This window comes from Lissotriton helveticus, chromosome 9 (assembly GCF_964261635.1).
Source record: "Lissotriton helveticus chromosome 9, aLisHel1.1, whole genome shotgun sequence".
Taxonomy (NCBI): domain Eukaryota; kingdom Metazoa; phylum Chordata; class Amphibia; order Caudata; family Salamandridae; genus Lissotriton; species Lissotriton helveticus.
The window spans coordinates 825,573,100-825,596,434 of NC_136070.1; the positions used below are offsets into that span (position 1 = coordinate 825,573,100).

At 41.8% G+C, this 23,335-nt stretch overlaps 1 pseudogene; it reads right to left on the minus strand.

Annotated features, from left to right (window-relative positions):
* Positions 1-1,862: 1,862 nt before the first annotated feature.
* Positions 1,863-4,464, minus strand: LOC144783001 (putative G-protein coupled receptor 132 pseudogene; annotated as a pseudogene).
* Between the last annotated feature and the right edge of the window lie 18,871 nt (positions 4,465-23,335).

Sequence of the window (23,335 nt, forward strand, 5' to 3'; positions counted from 1 at the left end):
GGATGGAAAGTGCTAACTTTCCTCGGAATGATTTTAGCACTCGTCTTTTCTTGTTGTCTTTGTCTACAGTGTGGTCCAGCCATTTGTGGACTCTGTGCCACAATCTGTGTCTCCAAACCAGTAGCACAGCAGACAGAACACATTAAGATGATGGTGCAACAACATCTCAGTGACCTCATGACCATTGATATTGACTCAGACCAACATGGGTTCCTTTGTGCATTGCCTGAGTATGGCAAAAAGAGGGTCTGAGGTTACGTAGTTTTCGGCCCCGCTTCGCTATAGCCGCCATTTCGTGTTTAGTCGCCATTTTATGTTGCCTCACTCAGGCAGCACGGCTAACGCGGTAAAATGGTCTTTCTGCCGTTTTCAGCTGCTCCATGTTTTTCTCGCTAAGGAGCAATCTTTGTCCTTGTGTGCGATACTGATGTCAGGGTCTGGCCGAGTTCGCAAAGCCATGTCTAGACTGATTAATCCATGACTTACTCCACTGTTTGGGTCCCACCATTCTTCTCTACCTTATCTTATTTAACTGGCCTTCACTATTCTCTTCGTGTGTTCTCTTGTTACATAGCCCTTCTTTTGAAGCACTCTACACATGTTTTGCCACCTGCAAATTGAATTACGGGCACTAGCGTTGATTAACCTGATGGGAGGAGAGCACACGGGGTCTGAAAGGAAGGTGTGTTTTAGACATTCGATAGCTTGTTTTCGAACTATTCCTATTTGTCAGTTTTGTGTATATTGGGAGTTGTCATTGTAAACTTGTGTTGTATAATAGACTGTGCGCCACGGATTGAAGTGGCAGTCTCTTGAGAACCTACCTGTGTGGTACTTCTTAGATAACTGTGCTTAGCTGCAGCTAATAAAACTACTTTTCTACGCCTAACAGTGTCTCGTGTCTCTGTCGGTCGAGGCAGGTGAACTCGGAGATCTTAGGCGTGCCCTGCACCGCCTGGCCCATAAGGCCGGGTTCTCCAGGGGAAAAATCTTTAATAACATAATATTGCAAAAATTAGGGGTTCTCTCAGTTACTCGTGACCAACAGGAGCATGAACTTTTTAACTGTGTACAATAGGCTTGAGGAGAAGGTAGAGATCCAATCCTACATGTTCCCTAATTGGATGTTTGGGGTTAGGATATAAATGCTAGCTATATGCATTGGGTCAAGTTCTACTGTTTAGGCTTTAATGGGGTTAGAAGATAGTGGATGAAAAAACAAGCCTCTGTGATTGTGGACTATGCTTGAAAATATAATTCACCTCATATGCTCTTTTATTGTCAAAAAGTATAGAGATCTCAATTCTGATCACTCAAACCTCTAATTCTGACGCAATAGGTACAAGGCAGTGATAATGCTGATAGTCCAGAACTAATATAGATATATGTAACATGGCTGTTTGGTCTTTACATCAATGTATTGGGTGTTGACAGGGCAAGAACATCTGTGCATGATCATAAAACCATCTCCTGCAATTTTCCGCTCACATATTTCAAGAATCAGTATTTACTATGTGTGGTAATTATTCTGAGAGTTTCGCCATACTCGGAATCCGGGCTTTGGTCTTTTGAAATTGAGAGCCAAAGCAACTATAAGATGCTCATGCAGAATTCTAAAATCTTTATTTCAGTAAATCTCAAAAAGTACAGCGGTATCTCCAGATCTGCTCCAGATCAAGCCTTTGTGAGTACAGTTTACGTTGGCCACACTGAGTCTCAGATGGTCAGGACCGTCTCCGACCAAATCTATATAAATTGGTTTCTAGTTCTCTCTTTCACTCTCTCTTCGCATACATCCTGTGAGCTGACATATTTGTGAGGCAGTTTCAGGTGTAAGAAAAATTCTTCTGTAAAACACGGCTTCGTTCTCTTTATTGAAGCATCGCAAATATCAGCTTTTGTCTCATACTCAATTGCTAGATGTGTATTTCCTTTTAGATATTTCTACAGTCCATAGCATCTGGCTACAACATAAGTGGACCATAATGAACAGCTCTGAAACAGTGAGAAAGATCATTTTTGTCCTGAAAGATGGTCTTGTGGCCTACAGCACCAATCTACCACAACTATGTGGCCTAAGTGATGTCAGTCCAGTCCAAGGCACCCGCATGGCGCATCATGAAAACAATTGCGTGAAATTACAAAATGTGTGTACCTCAAAGATCGCTTGGCTGCCTGAGGCATTGCCCTGCAAGAGGCAAAACCTTTGTGTCCTGAAGGATGGGCTCTACTGGCTAACTTTTACCCCATGACCTTTGAGTAGCCCCATGAGGTGTTAGCACAAAGGATAAGCATAACCAGCGAAAGAGTTCTGGACTCCGATGCTTGTAACGTGTGAGTGGATCTACCACGAGATAACCCAGCTAATTTATTTCTTTGTCTGTAACATTTGTAGCAAAAAGTAGGCAATCATATTGTTCTGTGGCTGAGGACATAAACCTGTATGGTTGGCCACCTGAATGTGCGCAAGCTGTGTAAGCAGAAATCACCCTGCAGTAGAGTTCCCAAGTCTAGAACTTTGAATCTCAAATAATACTGTTGCTGTACAACGTGAGAGCCTGGCACCTCAGTGTAACACTTGCACTTTCCTGCACTTGCGTTTGTGCCTGTACAAGGTGTGAGCATGCACTCCCAGTGGCAGACCAGCAGCCACTCAGGCCTAGTCATGCTTGCTGTGTGTAGTCTGTTCCATACTCTTAAAAAAAGAGTGATTTGATCAGTAGGGATCCTATTTACATCCAGATGTGAATAAATACACTCTACATGGACAGGCTGCATCAAAAGGAACCAGCACATTTTGTTTGAGGCTACAGGTGGGACCTTTCCAACACTGAACGTCCATGTTGTGTATTTTGGGAAGCAGCATACAGACACACAGCTGTCATTGTTTACAGTCCTCTGGTAATTATCTTATGGATTATGTTCAACATTTCTTATTCTGCCATACTGAACAGCAGCTCTCGGATGCAAAGTCAAAGTTAGCTTTATTCGGTTCAAATTTAAAACCATCAAAGCACAGGTCAAATATCACAATATCTATACACATTACAAATAAAACGAGCATTTGATATAATTCATAAGCCAAATATATCACATTCACCATCGAAAAGCGCCGTTGGCGTTCAAATAAATATGTTAAAAAAGGGGTTTGTCACACAGCAAGTTTTCAGTTTAAAAAAATCAATTTTACAGAACATGCTTAAAAGAGAAGAAGAGAGTCGACGCTATAATTTCAGCTCTCTGATGCACCTGAGGACTATGTTGATGGGCGGTCACTTTATGTGATCTATGTTACCAGTTACATTGATCTGTGGTAACCAAGCATCTCAGATGTCCAATCCAAGATCTCCAATCTCTTTCAGATGTCCCCTCACTCCATCATAGAAACTATGTTGTCAGGGCTGTGCATTTTCCCTACAAGAGTACTTTTAATACTAGAAGTCATTATTGGTGCCTGGCCACTCTGGCACAGGTAGGCTTAGCACCGAAAAGCACGCTTCAGATCCTTCTTCACACTGTCACTGACCAGAATGTACAGGATGGGATCCAGGGCACTGTTGAGGCTGGACATGGCAAGTGCTACAGAGAAATAGACATGAACCTTCTGCTCAAAATCACAACTGGCGTCAGGGTCGGAGGAGGAGAACACCGCAGTCCGCAGGAGGAGAAGGAGGTGGTATGGGGCAAAGCACAGAAGAAATATGACAATCACCGCTATGGAAAGGTGCTTGACTTTGGCTTTCTTCTCTTGGCTCAAGCAGCTGCTCTGCCTTACCCCCTGAAAGATTTTCAGGTAGGAGGTTGCTAGGACTGCCAGGGGCAGTAGGAAGCCAGCAACAAAGCGGAAGTAGTTAAACGTAGCCAAGCCCGACTGCAAGGGGTAAGTCTCATAACAGGAGAGGCCATCATGTTCATCAGACGTAATAGTGACACCCAGGTGGAAGGCAAAAACTATGATAGTGACTACGAAGCACATGGCCCCCGCTGCCCTCTGGCTGCGGAACGCCAGGGAGTGGATGGGATACACCACTGCAAAACATCGGTCCAAGGAAATGCAGCAGAGGAGGCAGACACTGATGTACATGTTGGAGTAGAAAACAAAGGCCACCAGAGCGCAGGCTTCATTGCCAAGGGTCCAGACACTTCCACCAAAGACGTAGAGGACCCAGAGGGGGAGTGTCAGGATGTAGAGTAGATCAGATGTGACCAGGGTTAAAAGGTAGATGCCAAGCACGTTCTTCTGCTTTCGCACCTGCTGGATTATGGGCCATAGGGTCAACAAGTTGGTCGTCAAGCCGAGCAGGAAGACAGAACTGTAGACAGTCACCACGATTACCCTGCCAGCCCAGAAGTCAATGCCGCAGCGGGGGGAGTCCGTGGAGGGGCAGCAGGTACTGTTGTTCATGGCATCTTCTACTTGGCGATACAGCAAGGTCTCTCAGACGTCCATCTGACGAGACCCTGACGTGGCTGGAAAAAGAAGAGAAAGAAAGGGGAAAAAGATCATTTTTAGGGAGATACCAAAGCTACCATCCTCAGCGCTGAGAACGGTCTTTCCAAGACATTGGATCAATGCAAAATGTGCAGGTGACGAAAAGAATAACTTTTCATTAATAATTTGCATTTACTTTATTTATTAAAATTGAAGAGTGCCTGCAAAAAATTGGAGAGAGCCTGGCGACGGGGTTATACGCCTGAAGCCAAGCTCATCAGAATGTTTCATCGAAGGAAATGTATCACTTGAAAGAGTACTATTCTAAATCAGATTAAGGCCTCTTACAACTCCGTGAAAGAAATTTTTAGGATAGTGGAATGCTTCACAAATCCTCAGGTATCAAGGGGCATTATTCCTCCCTCTAAAGCCTTGTGTGATATTCTGGCGACTTTTTTTCACGATAAGATTTCAGAAATCTAAGCTTAATTTCCCTGACCAAAAGATGCGGAATCCTTCTCTCCCGTGTTGGGTAACGTACAAAGATGGTCCTGTTTTGAGCCATTTGATGTACAACAATCATTAGTTGATCTAACTCAGGTTAAATCTGGGTTCCCTGAAGATTCCTTGCTGGCAAGGTTTTATAGGACCTTACGTAGGTTTTTATACTATCTTCCTATGGACTGCCGTCAAGCGGTGGTACATGCCACCATTACTTCGCGTCTGGATTATGCAAACAGTCTCTTGATTGGTGTCCCTGAGTACCTGATCGCTAGACTCCAGCTTATCCAGAATGCGGCAGCCAGAGTTATCAGAAACATTCCTGTAAGACACAGTATAGCCCACCATTTGGTGAGTCTTCAATGGTTGCCGGTGAAGAAAAGAGTGTTGTTTAAATCTATGATATTGGTACACAGAGCCCTTCATGACACGGGCCCCAAGTATCTCAGATTCAGGATCCAGAGATACCTTCTGACTAGAACCTTGAGATCGAATAGTCAAAACCTTCTGAAAATTCCTAGATTTTCTAAAAGCCGAATTGGCGGCCAGGCTTTCTCGGTACGGGCTCCCGTAATGTGGAACTCTATGCCAGTGGAACTCAGAGGGATGGAAAAGGAATCTCTCTTTAGGAAAGCGTTAAAAACTTGGCTGTTTCGTTCTAAGTAACTGTTCTGTCAGCTACGTCTTTTTATGCCTTCTGTAGCTTACTGTCTTGGCGGAAAATGCGCCGTAACACATTCCGTTGGAGGTAGCTGTGCGCTATATAAGTATTCCAATAATAATAATAATAATAATAATAATAAGTGAAATCACATAAGTTACAAGTGTCTCAGTTTAATAGCAAGATTACTTGGGTGTAAAATAAACCAGATGAACTTCTTTAACAACAACAAAAACACTTGGTTTAAATACATGCATTTTTAAAATCTTTAAGAAACATCACAACCAAATCTATGTATGCGTTGCTTTTATTGGAATAAAACATTTTCAGTCTCTTTTAAAGATAGTCTGCCAAACCTAGGAGAACTGGTTCCAGAGGTTTAATTCACAGTCTCTATGCCTTTAAGACACAAACATGATGTGAACAAGTCTTTCTATGCTCGAGGCCCAAATTAATATGGTCTCTTGGTGAGAGGTATCTGATGCCAGCTACTCCTCATCTGTTGACTGGGAAAAGTTTGAACTTCACCTGCACCTTCTACCAGGTGTTTAAGCTGATCCCCCATTACAAGCAGATGTGCCTCTTCCAACTGCAGCAATAATTCTTATATAATCTTTTATAAGGTAAACAACCCACATCTGATTGGCGAAATCATGTTGTGATTTACTTTTGTAATTCATAGCTCTAAAAACGACATTGACAGCATCTTTTAGTCAGAAATCCGTCTTACAGTATCTAAGTAATTTTCACATATCAGTATATTATTGTTGGATGTAGATGGACACATACAGGTTATTTCTTTAAAAATCCAATTCAAGTGTTTCAGTAGAGGAGTGATACCAGAAGACTGTCTGTATTATCCACACTTTTGTGAAAGTCAATTTTAATTGGGTTTTCGTATCCAAGACCTGTTTGTAGTCAAAAACAAGTGTTCATGTTTATTTTGTCCTCTCTCTTGACAAGTAGGTCCAATCCCTGCAGCACAAACCCTTTGGTTGCTAGTTTACAGCAATAAATCATGGATTTGTGAAGAAGGATGGTCTGCAACTAAGGCAAGATTGGTTATCGAAAAAGAGAGCAAGATCCAGGAATCCTGGGACTGCACATATATCCCAAATGCTTCGTGGAGGAAAAGTTTGCTCAAGGCTCTGAACCTCCGCATTCTCTAGAGAACAATAGTCACAGAAAGGTTATGAGCATGTATTCCTCCTTTACCAATATTTTCAAATCGCTCCCATCAATGGGTGAGTCACGTTTGATTATGAAAGATACAGCAAAACAGGTTAGCTTGAGTGAACGAGATTCCTTTTATGGGTAGTTTTCCACTGAGTTTCATCCATTTTCACTCATTTATCAGATATTTATTATACAGGTTTTTAGAGGCAAAAAACAGAACAGCCGACACGTGTTTCGCCTTGTGTGGAGAGTAGAGCCAGGGCTTTCTCAAGGCTATTTTCGTTGTTTCAGGCAGCAAGAGTATCACGATTAATTATTTCATTATCACATATTGTGGCAGACATCATCAGCAGCAGTTGAGCAAATTTGAGAGGCAGTTGCCATCATCCTGCATGTCCCCGGGTAAATCCGCAGCAAGGCAATATTTGTATTCATGTGTCTAAGTTCTTTAGATTTGCCTATATTGTTCATGATGCAAAATGTTTACTATAAGGGTGAGCGCAGAGCAAGACACACCATTTTTAGGTCTTATGACCTATCAATGCGCATGCGCATTGAGCGGAGCGAGATATAAAGGGGCTTAAACAGAGCTTACCGAGATCGGGCGATTCCATACAGTGTCCGTGAAAAGCTCGCTGCATGTGCATTGCCATAAAAAGCGCGTGCACAGACACCAGTCTCCCTCCCACAGGCATCCCCCAGCGTGCGCTGTGCCAACAAGCCTTTGAAGTCAAGCTTAGCTTCACTTCAAAGGTATCCGCTACCCCCGCCCCCTGCTTCACACGTTTCTCGCATTTCTCCTCCCTCCCTCGCCTCCCTCGCCCTTCAGCGTGCCTTTTCCTAATGTCCAAAGAGTCTGCGGCTACGTTTCTCCTCAATGTCCTTCCTTCTGTTGTTCACCCTGCTCCCTTTCTTCCTTCGTTCTTTCCTTTCCTTCTTTTGGCCCGTCAACCTCCATCCTTTCTTTCCCTCTTCCTTGTTAAATAAAGAGGGAAAATAAAGGCTACACATGTGGACTTGAAGCACAGCTGTTTCTGGCCTCGATTGACCCTGTCTTCCTGGGACATAATGGCCATTAATCAGCCATGCACTCTGAACGGCAAATTAGCTACACCGAACTTGCCTTCACTTCAAAGAAAGTGATACGTCATTATATGAACAATGCACATTCCTGACGGTGGAGCTGCCCATTCTCACCAAACGGGATTTTTGTAATTGAGATCAAGTTTTAATAAAGCATTGTCTTGTACAAGTCACAAAACGTCATTTGTCTGTGGTGAATGGTAGAATCAAAACAAGTCTGTGTAATCACTCTGTTTTGGCATCACAGGCATTTTTTTAACTCTGTGCTCAGCGCCTTGATTTCATATAAGAGCTCTTGCTCTAAAGTTACTTAGCAGTACTACTAGCATCCCATCTTAGCAGTGATGCAGTCTTGTAGCTTGCTTGCATTTTGCTTCTGACACACACTAATAGGTAATACACTATCCTGTGACTGATCCCTGGATTTCTGTCACCATCTGATGGCAGATCCACTATCTAACCATTCTCAGCTCTTGGGATTTCAGTAACAATCTGTTACAGACGTAACTCCGAGTGTATATATATATAGTCAGTCTCTAGTCGCTGTTGGCATTTCAGTTAGCGGACGGCTGTACTGCATACATGTCCACCTACCATTCTGTGTTCTGATAAGTGTAACTCTTGATTAGCCATATTGCAATCCTGACAAGTTCTCAAAGCTGTTGTAATGTCTCTATTTGGTAAGTACTACTACTGTCCTGTAATTCTTTTTCAGCGCTCAAGATTTCTGATTCCCTTAGTAGGTGGCTGTATAACTTTCCTTTCGTCCTCGGACATATAATGTGATTCAGTTTTAGGTTGGCAGCAAACCTGTATTGTCTGGTTTTATCAGGTCTCATGAGCCTGTAACCCTTGGTTGTGATAATTGTTATTTTGTTTTTCGTGCATTTCTCCATTTTTTTTGTTTGGTTGACCGATCTGCTACAATGACGATTTCAATAACTTTGTTAGGCTATGCAGTTATCCTTTCAAGTTCTTGAAGTTTTTGCAATTTCTGTAACGCTGTATTTGTCAGTATTGTTATCCTGCAGTCTCGCATTTTTCTGTGGTTTCGGTTACATTTTGACGGGCACTAATTTCATGTTATTCTTTCACATTTTTTGGTAGATTCGCTATCCAGTCAGTTTCTTGCACTTCTTGGCAGGCAGCAATGATCTCATGTCCCTGGCCCTGTTTGCTAGTAATGCTCTCAATGCATGATCCAGTAGTTCTCTTCTGCATGCGATGTATGATACTCTGGCAGTTTCATTTTTTCTGTATTTGAGTGCTGCGTTCTTCTAGAGTTCTCATCACTTTTGCATTTTGTAACACGTTGGTAGCAGTTTGGTTATCGGACGGGATCACACAATTTCTGTTGGGCTTGGCTGGTGGTACTGCTGTCCAGTGACGTTCTTGTAGCTCTTAATTTCTGTATTTTGTGTATGGTAACTCTATCTTGTTGTCTGTTTTTCAGCTGAAAGGGATTTCTGTATTTGATTGGCAGTGCTGCTATCTTGACAAGTTCTCAGGAGCCATGTCATTTTTGGTACATTGGGTTAAAAGTTTTGCTGTTCTGCTCTCTCACTGGTATTGTGAGTTCTGTAACACGTGGCTTGTAGTAATACTAGTCTCAATGTGTGTATGAAGGGAAATGTTTCAGTTCTACTCGGAAATGCATCTTAAAATGACTCCCATAAGATACATCAGATTGGGGTCTAAAAACCCCCAAAAAACAGCATGGTGATTTTACCTTGCAGCATGAGTCATAAGTATGTGGATATCGTGGTTGCATTATCATGCTTGCATTGTTGGCAATGACTGGTGAATTAGCGCACGTCTATATCATAATAGGCAGCAGGGATACATTATGATGTGCTGCATTACAATTCTGTGCATGAACCCAAATAGTGATAACAGTGATGCTTGTAATCCCGGCTAGGATGGGACCCCTTAAGCACCACATTTAATTACCTATGCAGCTGTGCACCCTACAAAAGAGGAATAAACTTCTCTTAGCAGCCAGCCAATACTGAATAATACGCAAGTGTGTTTGTCCTCCAAAACTTTGCCCAGGAGCTAAATGTGCAAGATTTTTTTGTTGTGTCCAATATGGCACTTCTTCAAAACTATTAAAACAAGCATTTGCAATGCAATAGGTCTCGCATTTACTTAAGTTTGAGCTACTGGCATTGTAAATGACAATGCCTTTTATTTATGTTTGCGTTTTAAAAATATAAAGAAAAGGAATTGTCATTTATAATGCCAATAGCTAAAACTTGCGTAAATGCGAGACCTATTGCATTGCAAATGCTTGTTCCACTTTGCATTTGGAGGCTGGTTCTGAAAGCCCAAGGCCACTCTTGTTGTGTCTGTCACTTTTCCCATCGCCTTTCAGCAATTGTGGGGCGGCTTCAAAAGAGTGAGAAAGAGACTGCGGGGAGTTGGGGGGTGGAGAGACAAATGGATCACAGAGGGAGAAGATAGATAGTACAGTAGAAGAAGGAAGCGGGCTGGTCTGAGCATTTTTACTAGGGCCGCTTTTGGTTCCTCAGTCCAGCCCTAGGTGAGCGCCCTTAGGAAATGCAGTGAACTGTGTGCTCAACTTGCGTTACAATTAGTAGTCCAGTATAAAGTGTGCACAAGGTTTAAAAATGTAACAATTTAAGGTTACTTATAATGCTTCCAGAACACTTCCTCATATGTCAATACATGCCAGACCTTATAAGCAAGATTGGTGATTGCTTTCAAAGGAAAATGTACACAAAAATATATGCATTTTGACAACAAAAACGAGTTGCTAAACTATGGTGCAATTTCAGCTATCATTTATTTGAGGCATCATTTAGCAAAACATGATTGATGTATACCAATTATAATTGTTTTTAAACCATTATAAGAAAAAAAATCAGCATAAAACCAATATGGGCGACATGAAAATAAAGTAGGGGCTTAATTCCTAAAGAAAGTCACAAAAGTACACACGTATATTTGCTCATGTGAAAATCTACTGAGCAATTGCAAATCCACTTTCCCTTCACTCCCTATAAACTCCCCTGGAAAACATTTTACTTCCGTCTTTGTCAGGAGTAAATTTCAAACTTTTCAAGTGTGGCAGGGGAGAGGCTGAAAATGTAGGGTTGTCTGTTTGTATGGCCTCTTAGGGGATTCTAGTCTTGCAGTAAGGACTTCATGTATACTTGCACCAATAGGCAGCTCTATAGATTCCCTTTTAGAGAACAGTTCTAGGTATCTAGATTCATTTCTGCAACCATAAGTAACCAATCTAAGACTCCCCTGACTTTTTATAAAAAGTGGATGAGATACCCTGGAAACCAGAATATATCATGGTCACACTTGACGTCACACCATTTTATTCCTCAAGCAACCATGATGATGGATTGCAATTTTGCAAATATGTCTTGAGGGATAGATTCATCTGGCGCAAACACAAATGATGATGGGCATGCTGTACTTTTGTCTTACTCACAACGTGTTCATCTTTACCAATAGGATCTACCTACCACATCAGTGTACCGCGATGGGTACCTCTATCGGCCACACCTACGCAAACTTGTTCATGGGGTGGTGGTAGAAGGAGGTAGCCTGGCCTGAGAAAATGACCATTACATGAAGAATTGTGTGTTTTGGACATGCTTCATTGATGATTTGTTTATTTTATGGGAAGGAGAGGAACTGGAACTGAATAACTTCATACAGGAATTGAATTCCAACAACTTTAACATACAGTTCACTACAATGTACCACCAAAAACACTAAATTTTGGGATTTTGAGTTAAGTGTCATTGATGGCAAATTAACAAGCACGATCCACAGAAAAGTCACAGCCATGAATTCACTTTTGCATGCAAATTGCAGTCATCCTACTGTGTTGAAACGGAGTATATATACCCTATGGTCAGATGTTGAGAGTGAGGAGAATATGCTCAACAGAGGATAAGTTTGAGAGAGGTGATCAAGATGATGAAAGGTTTGCTCAACATGAATATCAATCAAGTATTCTGAAGGACGCTAAGGAAATGGCCAGCAAGAAGCAAAGGAATTTTTTACTATACTAATTAAGTAGGAAGCTTACCCAAAAAGATTAAAAGGCACAGAGACCTTTCTTGGAGTTTAATCTGGCTCAATCAAGCACTGAAGGGATCCTAAAAAACAGATGGCATATACTAGACAAAGACTAACATCTGAAAGAAGCCATTGTTCCGGTCCTCATATAACTACAAGGAAAACAAGGTCATTGGACACCCCAACACAAAGTTTCTTTGATCCAAGGAGGGAGAAAGATTATCTATCTAAAAATATGAAGGGTTTTATTAAATGCATATGCTGTAAGGCCTGTCAATATGTACTAAATCAAAAATCCTAAAACATTTGAGGACCGCAATGTTGTGATTCAGGACAGAAAGAACTGTAATACAGATCATGCTGTGGAATGTGTATGCAACAAACTATGTGGGGAGCACAATTAAAAAACTGAAAATCAGGATCCTCCAACATATGCTGCCATTCCGAATGGGAACAGGAGTTACCCCACGGCCTGTCATTTTGAACACCACCATGGATGATCCCTAGCAGGATCTAAGTACTATGGGATCAAACACGTTAAAAATCGATCCACATGCAGGTAACAGAGAGAGGTAACAGAGAGAAGGAACTAAGGAGAGAGGAGTCCAGATTGATCATGACATTGGGCACGGAAGGTCCTAGGGGACATAACATGGATGCAAAGCTTCATGTACATCTGGAGTTTAAACATGAACCATGAATGATCAATGCTAATAGATGCTTTGATATGGGCCATAGAACTCCTCCCTCCATGTCCCGCCCAAATTGCTTGATGTCTTGATTAATTGTTGGTTTATATGATTCTGGTCATTTGCACCATAATTGAGCATATTGCACTTTTACTTTGAATGAGGAAATGTCACCTTAGTGAGTGCCCATTTATGTCCTTCTCTAAATGTTTAACATCTCATTTAATTGATACTTTGATAATGATTCTAGCTCATATACACTATGAATGAGCACACTGCACTCTAATTTGAATGACGACTGGGCATCCTTAGTGACTATCTACCCCTCCTCTTCACTACATTACACTTTCCTTGAAAGGTCATCATGGGAACTAATCGTTACTCATTGGGGTTGCACCTTAAATCTTGCACTTCTTACTAAAGAGAACAAGCCATCTGCACAAGTAGAACAATTCCCTAGAGGAACACGTAATAATTGGATCCCTAAACGTAAAGCACCTATTGATCTCAGATTCTGCACTGTCTCACAGAGCAGGTTTTAAGAAGACGTTGTCCTAACATGCCCATAGTCCCTCAAAAGGTGGGCATATGAGGCACAATGAACATTTTCTTTGGAGCACATACTATTACTACTTTCAGCTAGCATAAAATTTAAGCATAATATATGTGAAAATGATCTAGTCCTGAAGAAGTATAAACATTTAAGCATTTTGCACTTTCCCATGGGGAATACATATGATAATGATCTGGTTTTGAATGAGCTTAAACCCTCTTTGGAGCACATGTCACTTAGGACTAGCACAACATCTGAGCAGGCTGCACTTTCTCCCACGAAATGTGTGAAAATGGTTTAATCTTAAATAAGTGTAAACAGCCAAACGTTGCATCTTATCCCTAGGGACACTTGTATGTTCTGTTTGTCTTTGTGTCCCATTTCTCAATTTTACAATTGGGAGAAATCAAAAGAATGTTATCTAGATGCTCATTCTAACTTGAGCACATGCCACTTTATTGATATTTTATTAGTACTGTAATCTAATTAAATGTGGTACTTTCGTTATAGGGGGTGAGTCATGCCAGTGGTTCCTTTGGACATGTGCAACATAGACCCCATCTCATAAAAACATACATTTCCATTCATATTCGTCCCAATATGTGCAGGTCGTCTCGGTCATACAACCATCTCATGAATATGTAAAATGTCAGGTAAAAGGATTGATTGTTCCCCAAAAGGGGTGGTTATATGACCGGGTTGACCTGCACATATTGGGGCATTTAAGTCAGTACTGAAATTTGCTACGATGCAGGTCTAGGCAGGAAAATACCTGGTTCACGCGGTGGGAGATGTATTATACTTTTGGGATAATGAACAGAGTTTCTGCTGGCATGCTGTAATTGAACTTTTTGTTTACACAACATCAGGATCCCAAGTATTTCACATCACATGTTTCCCTAGCTGACTTTTGTAGTAGACTTTTGGGACTATGTTATTTATGTGCACAGTACATCGGTTACTCCAAGATGGCCGACATGTATCTAGACAGAATATAACATGCGACACGAATACATAGGCATGTTTACTTGTATTTAGTATGCACAATTCATTTACATTGTGTGGAGATACGGCATTCCAGGTGCATCATTGTACTTTTATATGAGTCACAATCATATTTCAGTATTACAGATACTATGGGCTGTATCTATGAACTGCAGTGCCTGCTTACATTGTGTAAGATGGCTGACACACGGGACATCATATTTTGGAAAATAGTCCTTTGTTGATCTTCATGTTTGAAATTCTTCATCAGAGTACTCTCACGGTGGATACTTTACGAATTACCTATGCTGTGGGACAGCCGAAATGCGTTATGTGAAGCTCATGAAATCTGAGCATATGAATCATCCCCGTGTGTCCTGAGAGTGAGTTTTCCTGGAATAGATTGTGGCATTAATTTGCCGGTACACTTCATCAACGCACAGATCAACTTCCACCGGTCCAATAGAAGCAACTGCAATGTTGATATAGATCAGAGAATGGATACGGTTTAACAAAATTAGTAAATCTTTACCTCGCCTGGAGTGCCCACTTGTTCTCTTGCGTTGAGATTTGTGTGTGTGTGTGTGTATATATATATATAGCGGTGGTGCGGGCTAAATAAACAGCTTGAAGAACACTATCCTGGGTCTGCATCGGTTCATGTTGGCAGTGAACATTGGAACGGAGTGCTGGATATATATATATATATATGGGTTTGTGTCCGTACTTGCAGCCTGGAAGAAGCCTGCGCCGTGCTGGATTATTCTTGGAATATATATATATAACATAGGCCAATACAGCTAGCATGGGGGAAATTAGGTTGATCACGGGATATAGCAGACAGGCCAAACAAATTAAGAAAACTGTTAAAAAGGATTGGCCCAGTATCCTTACGGATCAGGCACAGAAGGAAGTAGTTCCAAGGACCCCCACAGTTACGTTCAGAAGAGCATATTCTATGCGTAATGAATTAGTAACTAGCAGCCAGAGACCAGTCATACAGGTAATTGGTTGTCCCCTCGCAAAGGGTTTTTCAAGTGTAGCTCATGCCGAGCTTCTAAATTCAGGGTAATACAACATCTTATTTAACCCCTTTTTCCAATACCCCAGTATCGCTCAAGGCACATTACACCCGTCGTACCAAATTTGCAGTGTACGTTTTAAAATGTAGTTGCAATATGTATGACGTGGGCAGTACCAAGTTACAAGTCCATGTACGCATATTGCAACATTTGAGAGCGATGGTCAATTCTGATCTGGCCTATCCGGTTGCCCGGCATTTTAAGGCCACCCATAACAATGATTAAAATCATTTACAATATTGTGTCATCGATGCAGTGGCATCTAATAAAAGAGGGGGTAATAGGGAAGAATGCCTGCGGCAACTTGAGTCCAGATATATTGTCAATCTGGACAGTAAGGCTCCGGTATGGTTAAATCTGAGAGAAGATCTTTACATCTTTTTATAAAGAGCGTTTTCATCATCAGCTCAGGCCTCTTGATGCTACTTAGATAACGTTGTTCACTGCAGTACACATAGATCTTACGTCTAACTATGAGCCATGACAATCAATGTACACACACAGTCCCCTTTTCCAGTGGTTTTGCTGTCCCCTTCCGGTCCCGCACGATGTAGTTAGTAACATATTTTGAATATTTCCCTTTGTTTCAATTGTTTCAACTTTTGGGCTTCACTTATCAACAGTTATTTGCACAGGCACTGCACGGAAAATAATAATTAGTTTATACACATGGTGGCGCAACAGGAGTATATGGTACATGTAAGTCGGACACTATATATTTAACCATCTATAATTTTGATCGTTATTTGGCATACATTTCCCCCGAATTGTGTTGAGATTTATTGATATCCATGTCTTTTTCTCGTATTGGTACAGATATCATCCGCAACATGGAATAATCGAATTTAGCGTATTCGCACATTTTAATATGCCAGTAGATATTGAAATTGTTATGATTGTATTATAATAGGGGATGTCTATTATTTACATGCATTCAAGCATTTGGACGATCAAGTTTGCAATTGTGCCCATTCTTGCCGATTTTGCACATTTTCTAAAACATTCTGTACTTCAAACATGGAAATCAATTTATACTTGCCCGTTGATGCAATGGAATGCTGTTACATTTTTAAGCATTCCCAATAGTCGCCTTTTGATATAGTTTTTGTAATATACATGAAATATAGTTGTATTTGTACATAGTAATATTGCGTTTTGCACTATAATGAATTGTAAGTTTACATAGGCACTTGAGCATTTTTTAAACGAACGATGTTTTAAAATGTTGTATACAGAGCCATTGGATCCAAGGTTTTAAGGGCATGATTTTGTAATCTTAATTGTGATGGGTTTAGTGCTATGTATATAGAGTGCACTATGAAGTATTGGTCACAATGTGAATAACAGATATTTTAAGATGGCCGACTCCTAACACGAAACAGTACTAGAAGATATGTCTGTTTTCTATGTCTATTCCTTACTCGGTGTTGGTGCCAAATGGGTGTTTTAAATTCACTGTTTGAGCCTCCCCGTTTGTCAAGTGAGCAAGGACACAGCCTCATGTCCTAAACACGTCTGAGGCATGCACCGTTCCACAATGAAAATATAAAATAAAGAAATTCTGATCCCAGCATATACAGAGTCCGTGTTCCTGTTCTGTGCGACGAGGCACTGGGGAAGCTTGGAGTCGATATATTATATAGCTGGTTCTCATGGAGGAACATAGAAATGTCATGACTAACAACGTGAAAATCTGGTGGAGATTCATAGACTATTTCTGGTCTGGCAGGGAACTGAGGCTGAAGCGGAAAGATTCATTGAACAAATTAACATCAATCAGCTAAGTTTAGGCTTTACTGCTTGTATTAGTAAAACTAAAATACATTTTCTTGATGTTGAGGTGTATACTAACCAGGATAGGCTAGAGATAAAGCTACACGGAAAACCAATGGCTGGCAATGCAATTTTGCATGCCAGCAGGTCACACCCAAGCCACTTGGTCCAAAGCATTCCATACGGGGAGCTACTATGGTTAAAGTGGATTTGTAGCAACAGCAAAGACCTTGAAGTTGCACAATTGGAATGCCTATCCAGGTTTAAAGAAAGGGGCTACAGTAACAAATGTCTAGCGACAGCCTTAACTAAATTTAATTTAAAAAAAACAGAGAAGCCCTACTCAAACAGAAACCCAGTAGGGCTACTGTAGCCGATACACCCAATAACTTCAGATTTATCTTTGAATTTAATTGGCAGGAAGCGGCAGTGAGAAACATTATTAACAAAAATTGGTATCTCATTCGCTAAGATCCAATCGTTTGAAAATCAGTCCCCAAGCGACCATCCATTACCTACAGTAGGAATACGTCCATGAAAGACACCCTGGTGGACAATGATCCCTGTGGCTCTCCAGTCAAGACTACATGGTTGAATCAAAGGGTGGGGTTCTACAAATGTAAATCTTACCAAGCATGTCAGCAAGGGGTGTCAACGACTAGCTACACAACCCCCTTTGGTGGTCTAGATAGAAAAGTAAATAAGCCCCTCAGTTGCAAAACGGATCATGTGGTGTATGTGCTGGAGCTCCCTTTCAAATTGAAATATATTGGAAGTACCACCTTGCAAGGGCACAAAAGGGTGCTCCAGCACATACAAGCTATAAAAAAACAATGATCAAGCCTATCCAGTGGCACGCCATTTTAATGAGAGGCATAATAGCAATCCTAAGGATCTTAAATATGATCTTATAGATTCCGTTCCGAATAATAAAAGTGGTGGAGACCGGGAAAAGCACTCCGGGTATTAGAGATGCATTACATCTTAAATCTTTATACCAAGCATCCTAACAGTTTAAATAGTTTGGAAGAATTACATGCCAGCTTGCACTCACAATGCCAAACAGCTTTGCAAGGTCAGCACACTTATGTAGTCAGTCAAAGTAGAACAAATACCATCCAAAATGAGAATTAGAGCATATATCTTTTGAATGAAAATGATATTAACTAAATTAAGGAAGGCCCCCCACGGTAATTTTTACTGAATATCAAATGCACCTTCCCTTTGTTTTTAATTCACCACACTTTATCATTTTTGCACTAGTCACTTTTTTCTTGCACATTTGTAAATTGTTAATAAAAATACCCAACCAAACTATACAGGGGTATGACTCTGTAAGGTTTGGCTCGCAAACAGCGAAGTCTAAGAGGAAAAATCCAATATACATTTAAAAGGATAGTATTTACATCAAGGCAGCAACAGATAAAAAAACCAGGCATTTATGCACCGATTGTAAATAGTCTAAAAATCAAGTTTATGGTAATTAAAATATATATTTATATAGGTAATTTTGTATGTATTGAAACAATTATTTATTTAAATATTTAGATAATGAATTTGATTGACAGATTACAATGATTGTAGATCAAATGATTGTTGTGGTGCTGGTGTGTATATATTTATTTATCTATGTGCATAGTCAAATGTCATAAGGAACTATTGTTGCGGGCTACTTGTTTATTGCTTAGAAAAAACAGGGCGTATTGTTTCAATAATGATCATATACCCATAGCGTGAACAAATTAGGTTGTTTATTTAACGCATCTCTAAACTGCTGGTTATTGGTTTTGAGCACAAATCACTTTAAAAACGGTCACGTGGTATTGATGAAAAAACAGAATGAGAAAAAGGAAAAAAAAGTGTAACCTATAAAAGTAAACTGATAAGGATTGAAGCGTGTCATGTGATCAAGTCCCCTAGGAGGGACGAAACGCGCAATGGTTGCCGCTCTTTGCGAGTTTAATAAACATTGCGGTCTGACAATGGATTTTGTGTGGTCCATGCTCTTTCTTCTAGCACGCAGAAACAAGGCGCTGTCCTGAAAAAGTGCTCTACGATTATATATATATTGTATTTACGTAGCGCTTACTACTCCTGACGAGGCGTCGAGAATATAACGAGAGTTGCCTGTAGAAGAAAGGGCCAACACAGGTAAGTTAAATCCGCTGTTCATTTAATGGAGAAACAGCAAAAGTCAAATGAAGTGGGATGATTTCACAAATTAAAGTTCAGTCCCAGCCCGACGCGTTTTGTGAACACCACTTCCTCATGGGCTCTGGGCAATGAAAGGCTTACAGCGCAGCAGTTTATTTGAATCACTTGTATATATATATATATCAGTCAATCCCACCCTGTTTGGCGTGGCCACCAAAGTGGCCTTCTGGGACTTGTAGTGATTCAAGTTTTCTACCTTCAGTGGGTTGCAGCGTTGTAACCTCAATAATCCAAAATGTTACCCCAGTGGGTGGCGAAACCGTCACGTTGCTTTGCCCTGCTAAATCATGTCACTCCAGCGACACCACCTGTCCTGAGTGCCGCAGCGTCGTTTGGCGCCGCAGTGGGACTGCCTCGGCAGCGTGGCTCCTTTCGCGGCTGAGGCGAGGCCGCAAACACATCCAACTAAAGTTGCCTGTAGAAGAAAGGGCCAACACAGGTAAGTTAAATCCGCTGTTCATTTAATGGAGAAAGGGCCAACACAGGTAAGTTAAATCCGCGTTTCATTTAATGGAGAAACAGCAAAAGTCAAATGCAGCGGGATGATTTCACAAATTAAAGTTTAGTCCCAGCCCGACGCGTTTCGTGAACACCGCTTCCTCATGGGCTCTGGGCAATGAAAGGCGTACAGCGCAGCAGTTTATTTGAAGCACTTGTATATATCAGTCAATCCCGCCCTGTTGGGCGTGGCCACCAGAGTGGCCTTCTGGGACTTGTAGTGATTCAAGTTTTCTACCTTCAGTGGGTTGCAGCGTTGTAACCTCAATAATCCAAAATGTTATCCCAGTGGGTTGCGAAACCTTCACGTTGCTTTGCCCTGCTGAATCATGTCACTCCATCGGCACCACCTGTCCTGGCTACAGAGATGGCCACGCCCACCAGGGCGGGATAAATAATTTAAAGACTGCCGTGATTCCTTTCTTGCAGTATGGCCCACAGCCCCTGAGGAAGTGATCGTTATCACGAAACGCGTTGGGCATTGACTTTGTTTGTGGAGCACTGCCGGTTGCTTGAACATTGCTCTCTTTCAACTAAATAAAAGGCATAAACCGTACCTACCTGTTGTGGGCCTCCTTCCAGCAGGCAACTCTTGTTTGGATGTGATTGCGGCCCCGCCTGAGCCGTGAGGAGGCTTCGCTGCACTTGTGCAGTACCGCTACAACGCCAACCGGCGCTGCAGCTTTGGAACAGGTTTGTCGCCGTTGAAAGACTTTACATGCATAACAAACCACCATAGGGTACCCGCAACCCACTTGGGGTTTTATTTGTATTGCAGATTGGAGGTTATACACGGCGATCCACGGTTATAAATATTATTAGGACTACAAGTACCAGTAGGCTACAGAGATGGCCACACCCAACAGGGTGGGATACATACTTTAAAGACTGCCGTGATTCCTTTCTTGCAGTATGGCCCACAGCCCCTGAGGAAGTGATCATTATCACGAAACGCATTGACTTTGTTTGTGGAGCACTGCCGGTTGCTTGAACATTGCTCTCTTTCAACTAAATAAAAGGGATAGATAGATAGATAGATAGATACTCAAAAAAACAAAACAAAGGTTACAGGGACACTATCGTTATGAAATAGAAATTTACAAACCTTAGAAATGCTCTAAAAAAAAAACAAAGGTTACAGGGACGTTATAGTTAGACTGACGTTTCACTCGTACAAAACCAGCGAAATTCAGCCGTTAGTTACCCGAGTAAACTATAACTTGTGCCCCTGCAATGCACTGCTTATGTACACACATTACATTACTCATGACATGGTCAGTGACATCACTGATGACATCTCAAATGACTTCACTGATGACATCATCCAGTGACAGTGTTTTTGAAACGTTTATGAGTGTTAAATATATATATGTATGTGTATTGGTGAATCAGTGGGTGTATGAGTGGCTGTTTGGATTACTGACTGAGTGAGTCACTGTTTGGATTACTGACTGAGGGTGTGACTGACTGCATAAGTGAGCGATTAGGTGTCTCAGTGAATGTATGGATGAGTGACTGGTGGAGTGAATGTATCTGTCAGTCAGTTGATGTCTAAGTGTGTTAGTGGGTATGTGGGTGATTGACTATCTCTATGGTTGGCTGTGTGTGTGTGTGTGTGGGTGAGGAGGTGTGTGACTACCTTTATGGATGAGTGAGTGGGTGAGTCAGTACCTGTATGGGGTAGTGAGTGTGTGTGAGAAGCTGAATGGATGAGTGAGTGACTGTATGCCGGTGTCGGTGATCGAGTCCTTTGTTTTTTTTTTGTGAATATCTAAGTTTTTTTATCAAGCAGTCGCATTTGCAGAGTGGTGGAGAGAGGAGGTGGGCCTCCGACCAGCTCTCAGGAATTCCGCTGCGTAGGGCTTACAGGAGGTACCAGGAGGGCTTCTTGGCCCCCCAAGGTCCCTCTGGAGCCAAGGGGACTTTATCCCCCAACTAGTAGTGCGCCAAGAGGCACGGCTGAAGAGTGGTGGAGAAAGGGAGCGTGGCCTATGACAACTTCTCAGCAATCCTACTGTGTGGGACTTACTGGAGGTAACAGGAGGGGTAGTTGCCCCCCCCCCCCAGGACATCCTTGGGGGCCAACGACCCCTCCTATTACCCCTAGTAAGTCCCACACAACAGGATTGCTGAGTTCTGATAGCAGGCCATGCCCCTTTCTCCACCACTCTGCAATCCCGCCTCCTGGCGCGCTCTTGGTTGGGGAAGGAAGTTGCCTTCGCTGCTGAGGGTCCTTAGGGGCCAACTAGCCCACCTGTTACCTCCAGTAAGCCCCACACAGTGGGATTGTTAGAGGTAGTTGCAGGCCATGCCCCTTTATACACCACTCTGAAAACGTTCCTCCTGTCGCACTACTATTAGGGGGATGAAGTTCCCTTGACACTGGAGGGTCCCTGGGGGCCAACTAGCCCTCCTGCTACCTCCAGTAAGCCCCACACAGCTGGATTGCTGAGAGGTGGTTGGAGGCCATGCCCCCTTTCTCCACCACTCTGCAAACACGCCTCCTGGCGCACTGCATCTTGGGAGATAAAGTCCACTTTAGTCCTGAGGCCCTCAGGACGCAAGGGGACCTTATCGCCCCACCAGCAGTGCACCGATATATATATATAATATATATTATTTATATATACATATTTATTTACTTTTACTGAAAAAAACAAAGGCTACAGAAATGTGATAGTTAAATATATATTGCAAAGTGTATTGGTGAATCAGTGAGTGCCTTTATGGATTATTCAAAGGGTGCATGACTGACTGCATAAGTGAGTGATTAGGTTGAGTGAATGTATGGTTGTGTGAATGTCTGTATCAGTGTGTTAGTTGGTGTTTAAGTGGCTGTATGGGTGTGTGAGTGGCTGTATGGGTGAGTGATTGGTTGTCTGAGTACCTGTATGGGTGTCTAAGTGTCTGTGTGGGTGGGTGAATGCATGTGTGACTGCCTAAATGTTTGAGTGAGTGGTTGAGTAGTGGCTGTATGGGTTAGTGAGTGCATGTCTAATGGGCTGTATGGGTGGGTGAGTATGTGTATGGCTGTGAGTGAGTGGATGTGCCAGTGGTACATGGGTGACTAACTGCATATGTGAAAGGCAGTATAGGTGAATGTTGAGGTAAATCATGGGTGTCCTTCCCTCCTTTTTCAAATTATAGGTCACCCCTTGAATTAGGGTTCCCATACATGGCAGACCACCATTAGACTAGCACCAATTCTATTATGGTTCTCAATGTAGCGCAGGACCACAGTCAATTTAACACAAAATATAATTAAAGATTGTTTGAGATTGGAATATTATAATGGCTCAGTTATGTGGAGTCAGAATTAGGAGTGATTGGGCTGGGATAACTATTCATGGATCAAACAGCATGCAGGAAGATGTCAAAACAGAAATTAATCTAGACATTTTTGCGGCAGGCCAACTATGTCCGAAGTGAAAGAAATCATAGGCAAAAGACGGCCCTTGCGTATGATCAGATCCCCCTAGATTAGAGGGACAATATTCCTATTTAGCACTCACTACAGTTGCGCAGCATAGATATATGCTACTGAGATTTCATCTGAACCTCTTCCCTTTGATGTTAGGGTACCCTGAGAGAAAATTTAAACACCCAGACTTGATGCTGTGCCCTTGT